Here is a 6000-nt window from a genome sequence, read left to right as displayed (position 1 = left end):
AGGCTGTGTGGAAGGTGTTTGGACGTTACAGCCGCGATCCAAAGCGAGCCGACGACTCTTTCACTCTTTTACTTTGTTATATCAGATACTTGGCCTGCGTGGTTCTGCCTCCGAGCAGGAAACCGTTGAAAAGTTAAACCATTATTGATCTTTTCCCCACGTCTGTTGTGTGGAGTTGCTGCAGCCACAACACAGCATAAGAGCATAAGAGCTTCTGCGGAGCTCTGCTCTGCGCTCCAAGCCCCGCCCATTTTCGTCTCGACTGCGAATCGGGAAGGAGGGGGAAGTGACGTATGCCGTAAAGCAGTCAAAGTCGTAACGATTTGTAGTCTTTTAGTGTGGCAGGGTTCCTACCATGCTCCTCAAAGTTACATAGTGCCAGTGAAGGCGATACAGACCCCTCAGACCATGACAGAGGTGTAATTAAACCTGTTGGAAGTTGATGTACCATCACAATGACTCTGGAAATATGATATTAAGGTGGAAAAGTTACGTAGTGTCGCTTTAAGATTTGAGACAAATTTAAAGACAAATATTAAAGAATCAGCATAACTATGTCATTGTATGTTCCTATGTTTTTCATAATAGGTCCCCTTTAAAGAGGGATAACCTTCATTTATAGTTAGAAGAAGAACCATGAACATTTTCAATATGTTTTGCAAGACGTGGAACCACATTTATAAAGAAATCATTGAATTTATTAGCAATTTGTGTATGCTCTGTTATCTTATGCATCATCCTGAAATGTAGACTGGGCTGGAATAGATGATTTTCTTTCTTGTTGAGTGATTCTTTCAATATTATCCATAGATCATTTATTTATTTCTAATAAGGTGGTTGTATTTATTCCTATAATTTTTGTATGTAGCACAATTTAAAGGACTAGGACTTTGTAAATGCCTTTTATAAAGTTTGTTTTTCTTTAAAGCGGATTTCCTAAGTTCTATAGTAAACCATGGTTTGTTAAGGTTTTCAGAGCTTCCTTTATCTTCCTTTATCGGTACACACCTGTATCATGTCGCAACTTAAAGGAAAGTCTCTTGGCGGCATGGCCGAAACCGAACAGGAAGTCAGCCATTTTGAACATTTTGAATTAATCGTGTAATTTTGGCGCAATTTATGCCATTTCTTCGGTCATTAATACGGCCCGAACCGTAACGTGCACCCAGGTGTGTTATACATCAAAACGTGCGTCTCCATCCTCCGACACCACGCATTACTTTTCTCTTTCAAAAGCGTTACCGTGGCGACGCTAGACGGCAAAAAGCGCGCCCACCCTTCATCTGATTGGTTCAGACAGAAAAAACTTTGCGCCTCAAGCCCCATAATACGGTTTGACGTACATGAACAAAAATCGGTACACACCTGTATCATGTCGCAACTTAAAGAAAAGCCAGGCCTGTTGATACATTTGATATTTCATAGTTTGCATTAATGGGCGTGGCCTAACGGCTCAACAGCGCCCACTAGAATACTTTTCTCTGCCATAACTTTTGAAAGGTTTGACATAAAGAGTCGTGGGTGGTGTCATGGGACTCGGTATTGAGTCCTTGACCATAATTGGCGAAAATTAGCCCCGCCCCTTCTTCTGATTGGTTGTCCCTATTTCCTGCTATAACATTTGAATGTTTTGACATAGAGAGTCGTGGGTGGTGTCATGGGACTCTGTAATGAGTCCTTGAGCTTCTTTGGCCTTAATTAGCCCCGCCCCTTCTTCTGATTGGTTGTCCCGATTTTCTGCTATAACTTTTGAATGGTTTTACATAGGAAGTCGTGGGTGGTGTCATTTCTGATATGCTTATGGGGGGCGGTGGCCGTGAGTGCGAGGGCCCGTTCATCGCTGCTTGCAGCTTTAATTGGAGTTGTGTTCTTGAAGTGCCTTTACACATTTGTAGAAATCTGGGTGACGTGTGTTGACCAGGAGACGTCAGATAACTGGAAGCCCAGGAATTTAAAACCATCAACTATTCCCACAGTCTCCCTTAAGCATGATGGGAAAGAGGACAGCACTGCGTGGACTGAAGTCCAAAATCAGTTCTTTTGTTTTCTTGGTGATGGGCGATACATTATTCTCAAGACACCACAGGGTCAGTTTTCCACCCGAGATGAGGCCAACCTCTGTCGTGATGTTTGCAAATGTTATTACAGGGCTGGAGCGTGGAGTGAGACGGCTGGGTGATGGTGTCCTCCATGGTGTGAGAGCCCAGCTGACTCCCTGCAGTCGGTCGGACAGGAAGTCCATAACCCGGGTGCAGAGATGGGAGGAGAAGCCTGGCACTAGCAGTTTCATAAAGAGGGATCACAAGGCAAAACTTTAAATACCTTGGATTCACAGTCCAATAAAACAAAAAGGAAATGTCAGAATATCCATCCATCCATAAACCCACTTAATCCCGTACAGGGTCGCAGGGGTCTGCTGGAGCGCACCCAGCTCATTACAGGGGGAAAAATCTGATACTGGACTCTATGATATTCTCTGATGGATAAATCAAATGGTTTCTAAGTTTATTACAATATATTTTCATGTCATCTGATGTACAGTTGTACCACCTCTCTTAATCCTGTGTTTTTCTGATGCAAGACTGTCTGAGATGAAACCTCAGACATTATTTAACAAAAACCTTACAAAAAAGAAAAGTGTGAGCAATAACAAGCACCCTGCTAAGATCCAACTTCAGCAGCAATAACTTGCATTAGTCATTCCCTCACTTTTTCAGTTTGTTGGAACAACCGCGGCTCATCATCACACATTCGCTGCTTTGCTTGATACCAGGGGTGAAATGTTTCTGCTGAAATGCTAAGTTTCTTTTATTTTCCGCAACATGGCCCTGGCCATCAAGGCCAAACATCTCCACTGTCCAATCGGTCTATTGGACATTGTTCCTTAAGTCTCTTGGTTCGTTCAGATCCGGTTTTGCAAAGCTCAGTTGTGGCTACGTCTTCCTATTAGACAGAGGAGCAGTCTTTGATGCTTTTAGACAAATTGTACTAACTCAGTCTTCATCTAATTGTGCTGTTATGCCACTTTCAAACGTAACATTGTCACTGAAGCCTGTAGTGGGATCAGAGAAGTATTTCATTTTTACTAATATTTACTTTGGTATTTCTCTGCGCGCCGCACGGTCTGACTGTAGAGTAAATTTACTGGGATGTTAACTCCTGAGACGACTTTCTTGAGTGCTTTCTCTTGTGATTATATTTTTCTTTTTCCTCTTTCACTGTACAATGTTGCTCTTCTGGGATCACTTTTATCTGCCACTGTTTATGTAATAATTGCTCAGGGGTCATGTTCTGGGTCTCTGGAAAGCACCTAGAGACAATTTGGAGTGTAATAGATGCTATATGGATTACATTAATTTTAATTGAATTATTGCTTATGTCTTTCCCTCTTGGCATTGTGTTAACACTTACCTCCAGACCATCAAGCTGAAGTAATAAGCGTTCATGTAGGTCGGCAGAGCTGCAGATGATCAGATCAGTAGCAGATGATTAACAGCACCTGGCTGCAGCTCACACTCATAACTCCTGTGGATGCAGTAAGGGGAAGTTTAGTACATGATTTTTTACATTTCCTTTTGCCTTCAGTTGTTAAATAAATAATGGCAGAGTGAGAAAAATGTATTTGTTGTTGTATTTCACTAACACACGCTAGGATGCAATGACATTTATGTCTTTACAAGCAAACAACCAAAACAAAAATAAAGGGGAACATGAGGGGTACTAACATTTGCACCTGACTGTATGTCAATATTTGCACCATTATAACGAAGGTTTCAAACCACTGACCTAAACTAACAGGCACCCTCCGTGTTCCTGTTGCTATTGTGGTTCCCTCAGCTGTTTAAATGAGCTTGACCCGACTCAACCTGCTGCTACCGAGAAGTTCGCTCATGAATATTTTAACAGAAGTTTACTTATTGCAGAATGAACTGTGTTCCCTATTGCTCGAAGGAAGCCCAGCACACACACACACACACACACACACACACACACACACACACACACACACACACACACACACTCTGAGTTGATAACTTGTGTGCTAATGAGCTGCTGTGGTGTTCACCCGACATGCACGGTGTGTGTCGCATGGGGGTAACGCCCACCGCTTTTAATGATGTTTATCTGGCACACATCTGAGGAGAGAATAGGGGATCGTGGGATGTGCGTGTGTGTGTGTGTGTGTGTTTATGGCCGACTGGCAGATGTTTAGGATGAGGGAGGAAATGCAACAGGCAGACGTCTCCTCCAGACATCTGAGGATGACCCAACGTTTGAATGAAGGAGCACGACCCGGACTCTGCGTCTGTTATGGAGTAAGATAACTTCCAAAAAGATGTGTCCATGTTATAAGTATTCGTATTCGTAAGGATAAACATTTGTATGTAAATAAAAAAGTTGTACCCCAAATTCTGCTGTCACACACATGAGTCTGTTAAATTATTAGGGTTAGGATTGTTTTTGTGTGAGTATGAATCTAAAAGCTGTGAGTGCAAAGTCTTGTGAACACGAATTCAAGTTTATGGGTACGAGTCGAAAAACTGTTGAAATCATAGACATGTATCCGTATCCGCCCCATCGATCTGCTGCAATACGTCAACGCCATATTGGATGTGGCAAAACTTATCTTACTCCATAGTCTGTGCCGTCTGGTCTTTTCATGTTCTGGTTGCGTTTCTCTTCTCTGCGTTTTGCTGACTGAAGAGGCACGGATGCATCTTTGAGCGGAGGCAGATTCGTCAGGTGGTCCAAGACTGGGCTTCAGCTGGCGTTCCCGGGGACTTAGTGCTGAAAGTAGAAAACCAGCCCTGGAGACAGATGACAGCACAGCCTGGATGGTTTAATAGACATAATTCTCTTCAGTGAATACAAGAAAAACTGTGTTTGTATTCTGCTGAGAACAAACAAGTTATTAGCTATTACTGTACATCAGTCTCTCATTATCTTCTCATCTTAGTGGATGTTTTTGTGGAGGAGGTTGTGGCCAAAATCCCAGAATATCAGCAGTTCCACGTTTACTCGATGGATGCGTTATTGAAGTGTGAAAACTGTATCTGCGGTTTTTTATCCAATGCATTGATCAGATAAGTGCATGAAGGATGTGTTTGATCAGTAGGCCTACTTTTTGTATTTTTCTGAAAAAGTAATTGGATCAATTCTGGCCATATTCTTCCCTTCCTTCCCAATCTACAGATTCCTCCATCACATTTACCTGTGGTGTGTTAAGAGCAATAAAATCTATTTAGACGCACATTTGAGCTGCATTGATCATCAATGTTAAATATTTATGATGAGAAATCCAATTTCATGGAGAACCTCAACAACAAACCCTCCCACTCCAAAAGCAAACTGATGGATAAATTACCCATGAAACTGTGTTTTAAGCTCATCAAGTCTTGAAAATAGCCATATCTTTTTCTACAAAAGAGATCTGGGACACCATGTCAAAATATATGTGAAGTTAAAGATACATTTTATTAGAGTCAATTATAGTTTTGAGACTTTGAACCATTTTCATTTGTTTAACTTTTGGAAATAACAAAGAAAAGGTGAGGTTCTCTTTACAACCAAGTTGATCTGCACGGAAAGTTTTCAGTTAGAAATAAATCCTAAATGACTTTAAAGAGGAACTTTTACATCTTGGCCAGACAAGTAGAGCTCAGAAATATGACATGTTTTCATCTAGTTATTTTATTTTTGCAGTTTGCAGACTCTGCAGCATGTTATTTGTTATTTGGAGCCGTTTTCATCCAACACCATCTGTCTTGGTTTTCTCATTTCAGATTCAAAGTCATCAACTAGACAGCTGAGGCTCCTCGCACCCCCGCCTCGCTCCGTCCTCCCCTGCACGTCCGTTTGTCTTTCTCCTTACACCCAGCTCCTTCCTGTCTTATTTTAATCGCACAGAGTCGTTTGAGTGGGAGGGTCGCAGCGCATTACAGAGCCAAAGTTCTCGTGGTGCGGATATTCAAGTCACATCCACAGAAAACAAGAAAGAAG

This window comes from Cololabis saira, chromosome 23 (genome assembly GCF_033807715.1).
Source record: "Cololabis saira isolate AMF1-May2022 chromosome 23, fColSai1.1, whole genome shotgun sequence".
In the NCBI taxonomy this organism is placed as follows: Eukaryota; Metazoa; Chordata; class Actinopteri; order Beloniformes; family Belonidae; genus Cololabis; species Cololabis saira.
Note: the sequence above shows the minus strand (reverse complement) of the source record.